Source organism: Mustelus asterias, chromosome 10 (assembly GCF_964213995.1).
Source record: "Mustelus asterias chromosome 10, sMusAst1.hap1.1, whole genome shotgun sequence".
NCBI lineage: Eukaryota > Metazoa > Chordata > Chondrichthyes > Carcharhiniformes > Triakidae > Mustelus > Mustelus asterias.
In genome coordinates this window covers 102,168,999-102,187,932 of record NC_135810.1, presented here as the reverse complement: position 1 = coordinate 102,187,932, position 18,934 = coordinate 102,168,999, and the positions used below count along the sequence as shown (strand labels likewise).

General features: G+C 43.5%; 1 protein-coding gene across 2 annotated transcripts in view; it reads left to right on the top strand.

Moving 5' to 3' along the window:
• The first annotated feature begins 34 nt into the window (after nt 1-34).
• LOC144499821 (F-box-like/WD repeat-containing protein TBL1XR1) overlaps nt 35-18,934 on the top strand; it is a 385,459-nt gene continuing 366,559 nt past the window's right edge. The window contains exon 1 of one of the 2 annotated variants that reach the window (XM_078222335.1): nt 35-597. The gene's annotated coding sequence lies outside the window, so the exon portion shown is untranslated. The remainder of the gene's footprint in view (nt 598-18,934) is intronic. The other variant, XM_078222337.1, reaches the window with a different exon arrangement.

Here is an 18,934-nt window from a genome sequence, read left to right as displayed (position 1 = left end):
CAGGGGATTTTGGGGGTGGTGCAGGAGGTAGATTGTGGGGGCAGGGAGTCTGGCTGCCCCTGGCCGCGGGTCACTGGCTGCCTGGTGCTGAGTTTCGGTGTGTGTGAGGGCGGCCGCTGCCCTGTCTCTCTCTGTGTCTCTGTCTCTCTCTCTGTGCGTCTCTCACATTCACTCTCAGTCTGGGAAATGAATGTTTCAGAAAGCAGCAGCAGCTTCTGACGCCATTCCGTGATCAACTTTTACCTCAGTCCCCTCCCCCACCCCCTCTCTCTCTCTCTCTCTGTATTTTCCCTCCCTCCTCATTTCCATTCGCCACCACATCGTTTCGGTGTCATTAGCTTTGGATCAAGACATACATGCAAACTATAGTTGATATTCTTCCAATTATAGGCCTTACCGAGCTACACACTGACGGGCTACAGAAGAGAGAGACACAGCCTGGTGATGAGTGATACGTGAAAAAACGCTTCTTTTAAACCTTATACATAAATATTTTTTAAAAAAACACACAAAAAAAGTAGTGGGAGCTTTTCGTTGTTTGTGGAAGTGAAAACAAGCTCTGGGTTTTGTTTAAAAAAAGAAGCAGCATTGTATAAGGTAAGATGTTTATATATAGACACAGCATTGACCTAAACAACTTTTCAAGATGTTACTTGGGTTATATTATTTGTTCTGACTTTTTAAAGAGCAGTTGAACTGCAATAGTTCTGGTTTGGTGGGGGGATGGGATGCTTACAGTTTGGAGATGGGGGGTTGTTTCTAAATGGTACTTTCTGTGACTTGGGAATATTAATTAACTGTCATTGAGGGCTCCTTAAAATCAAGCTGTGTTCATTAGAAAGGAAATATATATATATACTATAATATATAGGCTGAAGTAGCAACTCAACGAGTTGATCTTTCATGGTTAATTACAATTTATTTTCCATACAAGCCAAGTTTCTTTGGGTGAAATGAATTAAATGTATGTGCATGTGGTCGCTGATACAATTGCGGACTTGAGCTCAAAAGCACAGAGGTTATAATGTATTGATTTTACACATGACACATTGTATACCTAATGATAACAATTGCTTCTTTCCTGAAACTAGGTCATGGATAGCTATGGCTACCATTTGTGTGTGTGTGTGTGTTTTTAAGTGTGGATCGTTTAAATGCACAAATGATTATTCTGTTGCAGAAGAGTTTCTTGCTTTTTCAACCCTGGGAAAAGTGTAAAATTTGAAATATTCGCCATGCAGATGGCGTGGATTGCCTCAGCAATGTGTTGGGGGGGGGGGAGGGGAAGCACACTGATTCAGTGTTTTATAGTAGGAAAACCACATATAATGGAGGCTGTTCACACACAATGTTGTGTTCTAAAAGTATGTTTATTCTCGTGTTTGCTGTCTGGCATTTGGTAAACTTGGTGTCAATGTACAGTACGTTTCATGTAGTTTAATTGAATGTATGCAAACATTTTAAATGTATTTTTCAATTTATTTCCGACCAAACCATAACTGTGATATTTAGTGTGGAGATGTGTATAGTTGAAGTAGAGAGCCTTTAAAAATAGCATTCACAGAAACAATAAACCGTGGACCTTATTTCCACAGTTATTGCACCATGGTGACATGGTTACATCACTTAACTGTTTTCACCAGTCTTATAAATTTGGAAATAAAAGTTTGAATTGCAGCAATCCCATGAATGTGGGCAGTAATACTTGCTATGAAATGTGTTTTATTTTCACTCGAGATTGACTGCAACTCACTGCTAATCCTCTTGTGCAGTTTTGCAATGCAGGCATGAAAATGGTATTGAAGATGTTCTATTTATACTAGGCAAATGCTATATTGCTCTGAGGATAGGTTTTTAAAAAAACCCCTTTAACATCATGTAGAGTAGAAGGATCCAGTTCAGTTGCTGAACTGTGGTGAGTTAGTTGTTCTCAGCAGTTTGGAACATGCTGGTTACCCTCAATGCCTCTGGGTTTCAGAGTGGAAATGATCAGCCAGGTTTCCCATTCCGGAATACTACCTAGTGACCTCAGCTGGAAAATACCTGTCTGTTGACATCTGATGAGAACAAGCTTTGATTTGGCTGGGATGCCTTTCAAAGGCCCAAGAGTTTGCAGATATTCAGGTGCTGAAATTTTGCAGGGGTTTCTCCTACAGTAACATTGGCAGCGGACCAGCCAATCCCGCAACAGACCACCCAATCCGCCAAAGAAGCGGCACTTTCACAGTCTCCAACCATGTTTACCATTTCTCTGGGTGTCTTTCCATCTTTGCACCAAAGTTGCAGATGGAAACCGTGTCCTTGAAGTCGCACAGAAATTCTGAAAACTTAGCACTTGAGCAAGGAAGGATATGAAGGTTCTTGGGAGCATGCAGAGGAGGTTAATCAGGATGATTCCGCGGGTGAGGAATTTCGCCACCAAAATCTGCTCGAGAAGCTGGAGTTGTTCTCCTTGGGGCAAAGAAGATTGGGGGGAGATTTGATGGAGCTGTACAAGGTTTAGATAAAGTGAACAAATAGAAGCTTTAGAATCGTTACAATGCAGGAGGAGACCATTCGGCCCATCTGCACCGACTCTCTGACAGAACATTTTACCCAGGCTCTATTCCTGTAACCACACGTATTTAACCCACTTATCCCTTAACCTACACCTATCATCCTGTTAAAATTAAAGTTTATTTATTAGTCACAAGTAGGCTCACATTAACACCGCAATGATGTTACTGTGAAAGTCCCTTATTCGCCACATTCCGGCGCCTGTTCGGGTACTGCCACATTTGGAATACTTTGTCCAATTCTGGTCGCCACGCCACCAGAAGGACGTGGAGGCTTTGGAGGGAGTACAGAAAAGGTTTACCAGGATGTTGCCTGGTATGGAGGCTATGAGGAGAGATTGACTAAACTGGGATTGTTCTCCCTGGAAAGACGGAGGCTGAGGGGCGACCTGATAGAAGTTTATAAAATTATGAGGGGTATAGATAAGACGAACAGTTGGAAGTTTTTTCCCAGGGCAGAAATGACAATTACAAGAGGGCACAAGTTCAAGGTAAAGCGGGAAAGGTTCAGTAGAGATGTGCAAAGGAAGTTTTTTTACAGAGGGTGGTGGGGGCCTGGAATGCATTGCCAAATGAGGTGGTTGAGGCAGACACATTAACGACATTTAAGACTTATCTGGATAGACACATGAACAGGCGGGGAATAGAAGGATATAGGCAGTTGGCCTAGATAGGTCAACGTGATTGGCGCAGGTTGGTGGGCCAAAGGACCTGTTCCTGTGCTGTATTGTTCTTTGTACACTGAGAGAGAACTTAGCATGGCCATGCACCTAACCAGCACATCGTTTGGACTGTGGGAGGAAACCGGAGTGCCCAGAGGAAAACCATGCAGACACGAGGAGAACGTGCAGACTCCGTACAGACAGCGCCCAAGCCAGGAGTCAAACAGGTTCCCTGGTGCTGTGAGGCAGCAGTGCCAACCACCGGTTTCCTTTTGGGTGCTCCGGTTTCCTCCCACAGTCCGAAAGACGTGCTGATTTGGTGCTTTGGCCATGGTAAATTCTCCCGCAGTGTACCCGAACAGGCTCCGGAGTGTGACGTCTAGGGGATTTTCACAATAACTTCATTGCACTGTTAATGTAAGCCTACTTGTGACACCAATAAATAAACTTAAACTTAAAAACAAGATCTCCATCCATGAAAGCATACCTGGTAAGAATTATTGGCTTCAAAACACAAGTGAAAATTGGACAAAATACATGGAAAAACAATGCTGTGGTTAGAAGTCTGCATTCAGCTTGGCTACTCACAGCTTTCTGGCTGCGACATGGGAAATCATGTTCAGTGAAATATGTAATGTCAGAATATCAGAATTAGTGTCATGATCCAAAAATGTGTCCATTTTTTGAGGATGCTTTTTGTGTATTGTGTAAATATAGATGGTGTAAGCAGTCTTATTGATAGGGATTTTTATAGTATCTGCTGTTTAGTCCAAAATAATTGGGTCACCAATGTAGATTTTCAACTTGCAACAAGGGCACATAACAGACCAGTTATTACAATGGAGATTAAAATTCTGTGGATTCTATACTGGCAGAAAATCCCAGCTGCCAATTTTACAACTGGGTGACTAAAGCCTGTTTTCCTATCATCCCATGTGCTTGCTGTTCTACATTGGCTACCATCCAGCATTATCTTGACTTTAAGATTCTTATTCTCATTTTCAAAATCCCTCTTTGGCTTCACCCCTCTTTACCTCTTTCTCTCTCTGCATTAAACTGTCAAACCCTGACCTTTTGGAGCAATCTTTCATCATCTGATCTTACATCTCCCGTATGTAGGTTGTTGCCGTAGATTCCCTGTCCATCAACACCGCAAATTAAAAATTTGTGTTGAAATTCCTCATATCCTCAAATTCCCTCCCTATCTCTGTAACCTTCTCCAATTCTCCGTGAACACTGTGTCCTTCCAATTCTGGCCTTGTATTTATCCCCGATTTGTGTCACCCCTTTGCTGGTAGCTATGCCTTCAGCTGTCGAGGCCTTAAGCTCTAAAATTACCACCATAAACACCTTTGTGCTTCTATCCACTCCCACCTTCCCACCCACCCACCCACTTCTCTCATAGAATTCTACAGTGCAGAATGAAGCCATTCGACCCATCAAGTCTGCACCGACCACAATCCCACCCAGGCCCTATTCCCGTAACCCCACATATTTACCCTGCTAATCCCCCTGACACTAAGGGGTAATTTAACTTGGCCAATCCACCTAACCAACACATCTTTGGACTGTGGGAGGAAACTGGAGCACCCGGAGCAAACCCACACAGACACGGGGAGAATGTGCAGACTCCGCACAGACAGTGACCCGAGGCCGGAACTCGGACATAATCCCTCTTTGACCAAGCGTCCGGTGATCCTTATAGAATCACAGAATCCTATAGTGCAGAAGGAGGCCATTCGACCCATCGAACCTGCACCAACCACAAATCCCACACAGGCCCTATCCCCATAATCCCATGCATTTAACCTAGCTAGTCCCCCCTGACACTGAGGGGCAATTTAGCATAGGCAATCCACCTAACCTGCACATCTTTGGACTGTGGGAGGAAACCGGAGCACCTGGAGCAAACCCAAGCAGACACAGGGAGAATGTGCAAACTCCACACAAAGTGACCCAAGCTGGGAATCGAACTCAGGTCCAAAGATGTGCAGGTTAGGTTGATTGGCCATGCTAAAATTGCCCCTTCGAGTCCTGAGATGTCTAGGTTAGAGGGATTAGTGGGTGGGATATGGGGATAGGGCCTGGGTGGGATTGTGGTCGGTGCAGACTCGATGGGCCGAAGGGCCTCTTTCTGCACTGTAGTGTATCTATCTATCTATCATATATCCCTCACGCTGTGAGGCAGCAGTGCCACCGTTCTGCCCAACTTAATGCAGAAAGTGATTTGATATTATTCAAGTCTGTTCAGTGACGCGCATTTTCATTGCCACTGCAAAATGCAATGAACGTGCTACAGCTTGTTAGTGTAGAAATTCACAAATTGTGGCATTGCTCCAAATTAGTTGGCCTATTAACTGGCACTTTTAGGAACAGGAAAAGGACTTATGGCCCAATAAGCCTACACATTTGTAGTGGATCTCAACTTGCTTTCTCAACAATTCTCCTGTCTTCTCAACAGTGTTCTGATGTAAACGTTTATATCAAGTTCCTCTTTCCCCTGCTTTAATGGAGGTGTTAACCTGAGGTAATGTATCCATTAAAATAGTGCAGAGGAATTTGACACGTGTGTTAAGCGTCTGTATGATAACATTGCTGTCACTCTTTTCGGTTCGGCAAGTCCTTTTAATCACGTCTTTTTGCAGAAACCTACCTTTGGCGGAGCTCATTTATATTATAGAATTCAGTCACCTAGTCTGGTGACATTTTCCATATATTTGACACTCTCCTTGTGTGAATTGGTTCTGCCTGAAGTCCCTATTAACTTATAATTTTCAAATATATGTCTCCCAAGTTTTGAATCCATCAGCTTCAGCAAACACGTTTACAATTTTCAATTCTATTAGGTCACCTGAAAGCCTTTTGTTTTCTTACTTCTTCAGTTTATAGCTTGGATTTCTGTGACCTGGTATTAGCCTCGGTGATCAATGCTATGGATTCTCAAATGCAATAACATAGGCCTCATATTCCTTTCCCCTCTAACACTGGCCAGCTGTAGTTTATTTATTTTTTTATTAGCGTCACAAGTAGACTTACATTAACACTGCAATGAAGTTACTGTGAAAATCCCCTAGTTGCCACACTCTGGCGCCTGTTCGGGTACACGGAGGGAGAATTTAGCATGGCCAATGCACCCAACCAGCACATTTTTCGGACTGTGGGAGGAAACCGGAGCATCCGGAGGAAACCCACGCAGGCACGGGGAGCAGATGCAGACTCCGCACAGCCAATGACCCAAACCAGGAATCGAACCCAGGTCCCTGACCCTGTGAGGCAGCAGTGCTAACCACTGTGCCACTGTGCTGCCCAATAGTATTAGTAGTAACAGCAGTAAATAATAATAGTAGTACAATCTGAAGTGTGCTGTGACTGTCCAGGCCTCAATTTGGCAAGTTGAATGGCTTGTTCATATACACAGTGCAGGTTCGACCCTTGCGCAGCCTTGCATTTATACAAGGAGGCCTGAGGAGATTGAGCTGAGAATACACAGAGAGGCTGGAAAAGCAGGTTTGCACACCTGCTCAGGCTCCCCTTAAGTTTAAGTTTTAAGTTTATTTATTAGTGTCACAAGTAGGCTATATTAACATTGCAATGAAGTTACTTTGAAAATCCCCTAGCCTTGCTGCCTGAATCAAAGGAGGTGTAAGGTGCAAGGCCTATCTTCTTTCTATATCCTTGCTGTCTATCCAAGAGAAAGCTGCTTTGTGAGATGTTGGGATGCCTCCTTTTTCTGTTTCATTATCTAGGTATATTATGTACAGTACCTGTTACTGTGATGAAAGCTCCAATGGCCTCCCTAATTTGGATTGCATAGTGAGTTTATGAAATTCTCCCATTGTTCATGAATGTCCAGCCCTCTTAAGGTCTAACAATGGTGACCAAATAACATAATCCCAGCCATTTTCTATGTCCATTCGCTATAGAATTTAGCCTAGCACATTTCAGCATCTTAACTAGAGCCTGATGCGTTAAGATGCAATGTAAAACATATTTTGTATTTCTAATCTCAGCACTATTGCTGATATTTTAGGTGGGAGTTTCTGCTGCATTCGCCCCAAAACTGGAAAATCCTGCCCGGGGTCAACGGACCTCTTCATGGTCCGTCCCCTGCCCTCTTCGATTCCCGTGGCGGGCGCGAATCAGATTTTTGGCCTCTCCTGCTATCTTCCCAGCTCGCCACGCTGATCAACATGCACGGTGAGCTGGTAAGATCGCACCCAAGTATATGCCAGATGGCATCCTGGGTAATATTAATTGGTGAAATAAAGACTTGCATTTATATAGCACATTTCATGACCTCAGGACCTTCCAAAGCACTTTCCAGCCAATGAAGTACTTTTGAAGTGTGTTATGGTTCAGGTCAGAAACTCTGAAGTGTTTTATGGAGCCTGCCTGGATCATAAGTTTTGCATCTTGAATTTGGCTAGGATAAGCAAGATAGGTTTTACTTCAGGTATGATTCAAATGACCCACTAGGGAGCTATTATCAAACAAAGTTTATCTAATAATATAGTTAACATGTATGGTAAGAATATTAGCAATAACTTCTATCAATTACAAACAACACAAAACAACCATGATAATGTATAACCCTCAACAAATATGTCTGAAATGTTCCAATCAAACAAAACGTTTGCCATAGACAAAACTCTTTAAGCCAGTTCAACACAGCAAAGTCGAATGCTCACGTGATACTGCACTTGAGACCTTTGGATGAAGTCTGCAGTTCTCTGGATAGACTCAGAACAGTTTGAAGTCAGAACAACTTCCCAAAACACCAGGGACTCTAGGCAAGCCACCAACATCTGATTTCTCCCCTTCAGAAAGGCAAGACCTTGCTTTCAGCTAACCAGCAGAATTTCCAAAATCAGGGGAAGAGAGAGAGAGACTTATTTTCAGTCTGATGCCCCTTCTAAAACTAAAACCTGCAGCTCCAAACTGAAAAATGAGAAAAAAATTCCTATCACCTGACCTGCCAACCAGTTTGTCTCCTACTATGCAGGGTCATAAGCAACCCAGTAAAAATAAACAACTCCCCCCTCGTTTAAGCAGCAATAAAAAGATTCTTGTAGACAGCCCGGCAACAATAAAAAAAAACTGAAAAAGTTTGCTTACAACTGCAGAGTACATGATTTAAAAAAGCACTTTCTTAAAGGTACACTAGTGTAGTCACAAGTGTAGTCACTGTGTAGAAAAAAACTGGTGAAATACTGAGTGGGCAGCCAAAATAGATCTTGCCCAGGATAGTTTTCAGATGTGCATTTACACTCCATTTATTCCCCTGCCCTGAAATTTTCCTTGGATTATCTGGCCATTATCAGATTTGTGTAAACTTGCTGGGAAAAACTGGGGAAAATTTCAACACTTGATGTGTTTCTGAGGCATAAAAGATTGTGGCCGCAATTCTCCGGTCTCGCACAGCGCGCTACTGCAGCCAGTGAGAACGGAGAATTTAGCCTTCTTCAAATTTGACAGGCCGCCAAATTCACTGTTGACAGCAGTGGGACTGCAGAATCCCAGCCGCGGGCGAGGTCGGAGAGTTCCAGCCTGTGAGGTTAAACCTGGCAGACTAGCTGCACAGCTCAAAGCACGGAAGCTCAGAGGCCATTCAGTCCCTTGAGCCTGGGCTGTTTCCCATTGGATCGTGGCTGTTGTGTATCTGAATTCCATTTACAGTCTTAACTAATAAAGAAAAATCATGGTCTCAGAATTATAAGCTTAGATTGGTCCGTCATCCACTGTGTTTTGGGCAGGAGTGCTCTAGATTTCCATCACAGCGCTTAAGATGGGGGGGGGGGGGGGGGGGGGGGGTGGGACAGGAGAATCAGTGGAGTGTAAATGCTCATCTGAAAACTATTCTGGGCAAGATCCATTTTGGCTGCTTACTCAGTGTTTCACTAGCTTTCTGGAAGCGATGAATTTTCATTACCCCAATGTGTTATTCTTCAATGGGAGCATTTGCACAGTTTTAGTTAATATTTATTACAGGAAGAAAATACATTTTGCTGAATTCTTCAGGCACAGTTTAAGCAATAAACATAGCTATATAATAAATACATTGCGGGAGCTCTTAACCGAAAAGCAGTTCCCTCTCAGTTTCTCCTTCATATCAAACCACATGTCAAGCATGAGGCTTTGTTTATTTATGGAAAATAATCTACCAGGAATATGGCATTGTGCTGTCTCTTCTGAAAACTTGATCCTGGTGCGAGCATGGAGTCATTATATGCGAAGAACTGAGTTAATACATAGCCTTAAAAAAGAAATGTTTTACATTAGCTGTTGGGAACATGCACACTTATCAAACAATTAAAGATAATGTAGGTAATATTTGAGCTCAAAGTATTGCTGGTCTTGACAAAGCTTCCTCAGATTAATAGTCAAAAAGAAAAGCATGATTTCCATTAACATAGCACTTTTCACAACCTCAGGATGCCAACAATTTGTATTTATATAACGCCTTTGATGTAATAAAATGTCACAAGGCACTTCACAGGATTTTGATTTGATTTATTATTGCCACATGTATTAGTATACAGTGAAAGGTATTGTTTCCTGCACACTATACAGACTATACAGACAAAACATACCATACATAGAGTACATAGGGGAGAAGGAAAGGAGAGGGTGCAGAATATAGTGTTGCAGTCATAGCTAGAATGTAGAGAAAGGTCAACTTAATATAAGGCAGGTCCATTTAAAGACGATGGCAGCAGGGAAGAAGCTGTTTTTGAGTCGGTTGGTACGTGATCTCAGACTTTTGTATCTTTTTCCCGACGGAAGAAGGTGGAAGAGTATGTGTCCAGGGTGTGTGGTATCCTTGATTATGCAGGGTGCTTTTCCATGGCAGCGGGAAGTTTCTTGCGGTCTTGGTAAGAACAGGAGCCATACCAAGCTGTGACACATCTGGAAAGGATACTTTCTATGGTGCATCTGTAAAAATTGGTGAGAGTCGCAGTCGACATGCTGAATTTCCTTAGCCTCCTGAGAAAGTAGAGGTATTGGTGGGCATTCTTAACTATAGCATCGGCATGGAGAGTCAAGGACAGGTTGTTGGTGATCTGGACACCTAGCAACTTGAAGTTCTCGACCATTTCCACTTCATCCCGTTTGATGTAGACAGGGGCATGTCCTCCACTACGCTTCCTGAAGTTGTTAACTTATCTCCTTCATTTTACTGACATTGAGGGAGAGATTATTGTCGGCCCACCATTTCACCAGATTCTCGATCTCTTCCTGTACTCCGTCTCATCGTTGTTTGAAATCTGATTCACCGAGGTGGTGTTGTCAGCAAACTTGAAAATGGAGTTGGAGTGGAATTTTGCCACACAGACATTAGTGTATAATGAGTACAGCAAGCGGCTGAGGACACAGCCTTGTTGGGCCCTGGTGTTGAGGATAATCTTAAGGATCGCTGAAATGCAAAATTTAGCACCCAGCTCTGTCGGGAGATATCAGACAAATGACCAAAAATGTTGCCGAAAAGCCTCTTAAGGAGACATAGAAGCATGGAAACCAGAAGCAGGAGTAGGCCATTCAGCCTTTCGAGCCTGGTCCACCATTCATCTTGATCATGGCTGATCATCAAATTCAATATCCTGATCCCCCCCTTCCTCCCATATCCCTTGATCCCGTTAGCCCCAAGAACTATATCTAATTTCTTCTTGAAATCAGACAATGTTTTGACCTCAGCTACATTCTGTGGTAGTGAATTCCACACATTCACTACCCCCTAGGTGAAGAAATTTCTCCTCATCTCAGTTCTAAAAGGTTTACCCCTTATCCTCCAACTATGACCCCTAGTTCTGGACTCCCCCATCATTGGGAACATTCATTCTGAATCTACCCTGTCTAACCCTGTTAGAATTTTATAAGTTTCTATACGATCGCCTCCCACTCTTCCAAACTCCAGTGAATATAATCCTAACTGACTTAGTCTCTCCTTATGTGGCAGGCCAGCTGATTCTTTGCTGTACTGCCTCTATATCAAGGGCATCCTTCCTCAAATAAGTACACCAAAACTGCACACAATACTCCAGGTTTGGTCTCACCAATGCCCTGTACAATTGCAGCAAAACATCCCTACATCTATATTCAAATACTCTTGCTATGAATACCATTAGCCTTCTTTACTGCCTGCTCTATCTGCATGCTTACTTTCAGCGACAGATGCACGAAGACTCCAAGGTCTTGCTGAGTATCCGCCTCTCTCAATTCACACCCATTCAAGTAATAATCTGTCTTTTCATTATTGGTACGAAAGTGGATAACCTCACATTTATCCACATTATACTGCATCTGTGATGCAGATGCCCACATACTTGGCCTGTCCAAATCATGCTGAAGCATCTCTGCATCCTCCTCACAGCTCACCCTCCCACCCAGATAATACATTTAGTTTCCTCTTCCAAATCATTAATATGTGAACAATTGGAGTACTCACACAGATCCCTGCGGAACCCCACTAGTCACTGACTGCCAATCAGAACAAGACCCATTTATGCCAACTCTTTGTATCCTATCTGCTAACCTGCTCTCTATCCATCTCAAGACATTAGCTGCAATCCCATGTGCTTTAACTTTTCATAGTAGTCTGTTATGTGAGACCTTGTCGAAAATCTTCTGAAAGTCTAAATAAACCACATCCTCAGTCAACTCTATTAGTTAGATCCATAAAAAATTCCAATAGATTCATCAAGCATGATTCCCATTTGTAAATCCATGCTGACTTTGTCAGATTATACTGCCTTCCAAGTGCCGAATTATGAAATCCTTAATAATAGACTCTAGCAACTTCCCCAGTACCAGTGCCAGTTAGGCTCACTGGTCTATAGTTCCCTATTTTCTTTCTACCTCCCTTTTTGAACAGTGCTTACATTAGCGACCCTCCAATCTGTAGGAACTATTCCAGAGTCCAAAGAATTTTGGAAAATAGCCACCAATGGATCTACTATTTCCAGGGCTACTTCCTTAAGTACTCTGGGATGAAGATTATCCAGGTCTGGAGATTTATCTACCTTCAATCCCATCAATTTCCCCAAACCATTTCTCTACTAATGATGATTTCCTTCTGCTCCTCACTAAAACATGTTTCTCTCAGCACTTCTGGTGCATTATTCATGTCTTCCTTTGTGAAGTCTGAAGCAAATTACAAATTTAATTCCTCAGCCATTACTTTATTCCCTGTTATGAATTCTCCTGTTTCTGACTGTAAGGGGCCTACATTCATTTTTGTCAATCTTTTTCTCTTTACATATCTATAGAAACTTTTACAGTCAGTTTTTATGTTCCCCGCTAGCTTACTTTCATACTCTATTTTTCCCTTCTTAATCAATCGCTTGGTCCTCCTTTGCTGAATTTTAAACTGCTCTCAATCCTCAGGCCTATTGCTTTCTCTTGCCAATTTATATGCTTCTTTCTTGAATCTGATACTATCTCTAATTTCCCTTGTAAGCCATGGTTTGGTCACAATTCCCTTAAAACTCTTGCGCCAAACAGGAATAAACATCTTCTGGAGTTCACCTATTCATTCTTTAAATGCCTGCCGTTGCCTGTCCGCTGTCTTTCCTTTCAGTAATGTTTCCAAGAGAGACAGAGAGGTTCAGGTTTTCAGTGTTTCGAAGCTTGATACCTGACCACCAGTGAATAATATTGAGGATGTCCAAGAGGCCAAAGTTGGAGAAATGCACATAGTGGAGTATTTTGTGGCTGGAGGAGATAACAGAGGCAGCAAGGAGTGGAGCCCTGAAGGGATTTGAAAACTAGGATGGGAATTTTAAAGTTTAGGCACTTCTTAATTGGGAGCTCAAGTACGTTAGTGAGCACAGGGATGATGGGTGAACAGATTTGGTGTGAGTTAGCATGTGGGCAGCAGAAATTTGGATGACGGAGTTGAGTGATGTTACGGAGATGGAAATAGACAACTTTGGTGATGCCACATAAATGTGGTCAGAAGCTCATCCCCAGGCCAAGTATGATATTAAAGCTCCGAATAGTCTGGTGCATCCTCAAAACAGTTGTCAGGGATAGGGACGCCTTGAGTCACTGGGTAAGGAACGGAACTTTTTCATATGGGAACTAAAGACACAGGTTTCAAAGACACAGGCTTCAGTCTTCCCAGTATATGAGGAGATTTCTACTCATCCATTTCACAATGTTGAACAAGCAGTGTAACCATTTAGAGAGAGGTGGAAGGTTTGGACAAGTAGAGTTGGACGTTGTGAGCGTACATATGGAATTATAGAATCATAGCATCCCTACAGTGCAGAAGGAGGCCATTCGGCCCATCGGGTCTGCACCGACCACAATCCCACCCAAGCCCTATCCCCATAACCCCACGTATTTACCCTAGTTAATCCCCCTGACACTAAGGGGCAATTTAGCATGGACAATCAACCTAACCCGCACATCTTTGGACTGTGGGAGGAAACCGGAGCACCCGGAGGAAACCCACGCAGACAAGGGGAGAACGTGCAAACTCCATCAAGCCGGGAATCGAACCCGGGTCGTTGGTGCTGTGAGGCAGCAGTGCTAACTAACCACTGTGCCGCCTCAACATTGTTTTTAGATACACCGCCAAAGGTCAGCATGTAGATAAGAAATGGGAGGGGATCAAGAAATGATCCTTGGTGGATACTAGATTCTTCCTAGTTTGGGAGCAGGAAGAGAAGTCAAAGCACTTTACAGCCAATGTATTATTGGTGAAGGGTAGTCACTTTAGTAAGGTTGGAAATGTGGTAGCCAATTTCTACACTGCAAGCTCCAACTAACTTAATAAGCCGGTAATACATTTTAATGATCATGATTTGAGGGATAAATAATGGTTAGGACAACCAGAGATGATACCCTCGCTCTCCTTTGATATTGTGCCCTGGGATCTTTTGCATCATCAACCTGTGAAAGCAGAAGGGGCCCTGGGTTTAACGTCTCATCCAAAAGATGGCACCTATGACAGTGCAACACGCCCTCAGTATTGCACTGAAGTATCCGACTTGGGCCGGAGTTTTAATGCCCCACCCACCACGGGAATCGGAGCGGGCGAGGGGCGGACCATGGGGAAGGTCCATTGACCTCGGGTGGGATTTTACGTTTTTGGGATGAACAAGGCCGTAAAATTCTGCCCATTATGTTTGTGTTCGGGTCTCTGATAATGGTAAGAGCGCAAAAAATAAAATTTGAGATGGACACTTAACAACTGACTTGGTGGTAGGTGCACTCATCCAATCTTAGTAAACCTACTCGCTATGCTCAGCAGAGCAGTTGTTCCTCTGCTTGTAGAAAGGCACAGTGTGGTGATAATGGATTTAGCAGCAGGAACCAGTTAGAGGTGAATATCCTTCGTTGGGGTGAATATTTTGCATTAGAAAATCTTTGGCATGTATTATTTCGAAATGCTTCATGGAGATTTTGAGCAGTTTCATCTTTTTTCCTCGAACAATGGCCTGCTTTATTAACAAGTGTAAACTAAAATGATCCCACATGTGGGCCGGAATTTTGCCGCCCCGCCCGCCACTGGGAACCGGAGCGGACGAGGGGCGGACAATGGAAAGGTCCGTTGACTTTGGGCGGGATTTTGCGGTTTCGGGACAAGTGAAGCCGTAAAATTCAGCCGAACATGTCCCCCTGTAGATCCTTGTTTTAGTGACTTGTTTTAAGTAAGCTGGTTCACCGTGGATACTGTCCAATGAAATCTGAGGTTTTGGATCTGCAGCAGCACGTATTTGTGCCAAGGTTCAGTTTTGTATTATCCTTGTTTATACACATCAATCAGCAGACATATTAGGTTTAAAATGTGCCATTTGCAGCATCACTGTACCCTCTGCTAACCAACAGTAGGAGTCAGTAGGGATAGATTGAACATTAAAATAATCACGCGATTGGCAAGCGTAAATAAGCATACCAAATACTGGTTTGTGGATGTGCTTGCTCCCTGGGATTCCCAGCCCAATATTGTCGGAGCACGCCCACATTGACTCCTTTTGCATCACTGTTTTCTGTATGTAGCTCAAAAGTCATCATTCATCTGGGGATAATTTATAAAAATTGTAGGTCTTGTTGAAAATCAACTATTTAAATGCTTTGTAACACAATGTTCCTTTCACAGCCCAGACTCCAGTCCACATTAATGGGTATGACTGTCACAATTCCAAAAAGATATGAATCGCTTTAAAATAACGAAGTGCAAAGTAGCTCAGCTCGTTCTACTCCAGATTAAATCACAATGATGCAATTGAAAAGATGATTAATTCCGTATTTATATTGGTCCGATGGAATGAAATCTTAAAACAATTTCTGTAATGCGTGATGAAATCAAGTGCAGGACCAGTTTTATAGCAAAGCATGTGGTTTATATTATAAAGGGCTAAAGTCCAGGGCAAGCGGCAGCAGCAAGGAGAAACATGGGCTTTTCTGATAGCTTAGCCAGTTAGTCAGCAAGTGGCTTTCCCTGTTGCTAGGCTTTATTCCCCAGCCAGTGCTGTGTTAACTGCTTTGCAGCCAGGGTGGCAGCAGGGTTTGGTAACTGGTCGAAATGCCTCTACATTGGCCACTACATCTTCTAGAGGGTGGCACGGTGACACGGTGGTTAGCACTGCTGACTCAGAGGGCCAGGATCCTGGGTTCGTATCCCGGCTTGGGCCACTGTCTGTGTGGAGTTTGCACATTTTCCCTGTGTCTGCATGGATTTCCTCCAGGTGCTGCGGTTTCTTCCCACAGTCCAAAGATGTGCAGGTTAGATGGATTGACCATGCTAAATTGCCCCTCAGTGTCAGGGGGGCTAGCTTGGGGAAATGCATTGGATAATGGGGATAGTGTCTGGGTGGGATTGTGATCGGTGCAGTCTCGATGGGCTGAATGGCCTCCTTCTGCACTGTATGATTTTATGATGATTCTACATTGAGGAGGAGAAGAAAATGGCCAGGGTTTCCTTTTCCTGAATGCTAATCTGATGGATTTAGAGATTTGACATGACTTGATTCATTATTGTCACATGTATTGGAATACAGTGAAAAGTATTGTTTCTTGCGCAGTATACAGACAAAGCATACCATTCATAGACGAGGAAAGGAGAGGGTGAAGAATGTAATTTTACAGTCATAGCTAGGGTGTAGAGAAAGATCAACTTAATGTGAGGTAGGTCCATTCAAAAGTCTGATGGCAGCAGGGAAGAAGCTGTTCTTGAGTCGGCTGGTACCTGATCTCAGATTTTTGGATCTTTTTCCCCCCGAGGAGAACCTTCTCCTTGAACTGCTGGAATTCAAACTTACTGACTCAGGAATGATGATGCAATGGCTGTGTCACTGACAGTTGGCCTTTTTCTTTTTGAATTTTTTTAGTGATTTGTTTGCTAGGCCACTTCAGGGGGTGTTAATAGCCAACTACATAGTATGGGCCTGGAGCCCACTAAACTGTCATTGTTAAAGGATACCAGTGAACCAGTTGAGCTTTTAGGCCAACTTTGTGGTCAATTTTCTGGTACTGTAACATAATTTAACAGATTTGTTAAATTCACCATCCTGATCTGACTTCTACATCGCTAGTCCAGCGATATAAGAGGAGGTAGGTGGTGGTGTAGTGGCATTATCACTGCACTAATAATCCAGGGGTAATGCTCTGGGGAGCCGGGTTCTAATCCCACTGCGGCAGATGGCGAAATTCAAATTCAATAAAAATCTGGAATTATGGCCGGGATTCTCCAATCCCGCCCACCACTGGAATTTTAGTGGGTGGGTTGTGGATGATGTGCAACCCCCATTGATAGTCAGGCGGGAATTTCCGGCTTTTAGACCAGCGCGGCTGGAGAATTCTGCCCTACAAGTTCTAATGATGACCTTTAATGAAACCATTGTCAATTGTTATAAAAATACATCTGGTATTATATTAGACCTGGTGTCCTTGAAGGAAGGAAATCTGCCCTCCTTCCCTGGTCTGGCTTACATATGACTCCAAATCCACAACAATGTGGCTGACTCTTAAAAATGCCCTCGGAAATGCTCTCAATACCAAGCCAGGGCAATCAGGGATGAACAATAAATGCTGGCCCAGGCAGTGGTGTATGCATCCAATGAATAAAGAAAAATAATTGCCAGGCTTTGTTTGGTCCAGTTATGTGCACAGTGGTACCTCTGTCCATGGAGTACCACCACACAAATTGAGTACCGTGGTTTTTTTAAAAAAAAAAGTAGCAACAGACACATTTTTGATATGAAGGTGAAAGGGCAGATGTTCAGGCCGCATTGTTTGGTAGCGCTGGAAGGGGTGGGGCGGGGAAGGTGGAATGTTCACGGTTCACGTGTTGCATTTGCAGATACGTTTCATTTATAAGTCTCACGGAGTTTGTTTTCTCCCTTTTTATTATCCCCCACCTTTCCTAAAAATGCTGAATTATAGATTCAGATGCAGATTGGGGTGGCACGGTAGCACAGTGGTCAGCACTGCTGCTTCATAGTGCTAGGGACCCAGGTTCAATTCCCAGCTTGGGTCACTGTCTGTGTGGAGTTTGCACGTTCTCCCCGTGTCTGCGTGGGTTTCCTCCGGGTGCTTTGGTTTCCTCCCACATTCTAAAAGACATGCTGGTTAGGTGCATTGACCCGAACAGGCACCAGACTGTGGCGACTAGGGGAATTTTACAGTAACTTCATTGCAGTGATAATGTAAGCCTTACTTGTGACTAATAAATAAACTTTACTTTGAATCATAAGTGTGTGCAGATTCAGATTTTATTTGCTTCTGTCTAATGTCTTGTACCAAGCAGCCCAGAACTGAACTAATTTCAAATCTCATATATTTTCCGGAAGTGATTCCTGGATGATGATCGGGAGTGAATTTTCTTTCTCTCACCCAGCCTGGAGCGCTTTTACCAATTGCAATGCTTGTACTGCCATCTTTACTGACATCACGAAATAAACTTGGGATCTCCCTGCTGAATATGGTTCCGTTTAATGTTAGGTTAGGGTCAGGTTTTATACTTAGACTCGTTATTCTCCTCAATTCACCTTAATGGGACTTTCTAGGTACAGCTTTAGTAATATTCTAATGGAAATCTAATGCTAAGGTCTAGATTCTCCGACCTCGCCCTCAGCTGCGATTCTCTGATCCCGCAGCTGTGGCACAGTGGTTAGCACTGCTGCCTCACAGCGCCAGGGACCCAGGTTCAATTCCGGCCTCGGGTGGCTGTCTGTGTGGAGTTTGAACATTCTCCCTGTGTCTGCGTGAATTTCCTCCGGGTGTTCCAGTTGCCTCCCAGAGTCCAAAGATGTGCGGGTTAAGTTGATTGGCCATGCTAAATTGCCTTTTAGTGTCCTAAGATGTGTAGGTTAGAGGGATTAGTGGGGTAAATACATGGGGTTGTGGAATGGGGTCTGGGTAAGATGCTCTGTCAGAGAGTTGGTGCAGACTTGATGGACCTAATGGCCTTCTTCACTGTAGGGATTCTATGATGAATGGAGATTTGGTTGGGCGCCAAATTCTCCATTCTCACTGGCAGCGGCGGGCCATGAACACCCGAAGAATTCCGGCCGATGAGTGTGGGCATGGAAGTATATATGTTTCTTTGAAAATCCAAATGACGTTTGTTCTGTCTTTGTCAGTTGGCAGATGGCTATCTGTTCACCATTTGCTTCCAGGCCCACTTGCATATCAGACAGAAGATTATTTCTAGGACAATTAGCAGTGTAGTTGCCCACATATAAAGTCGGCCTTCTGGCTAAGTCAACTCGC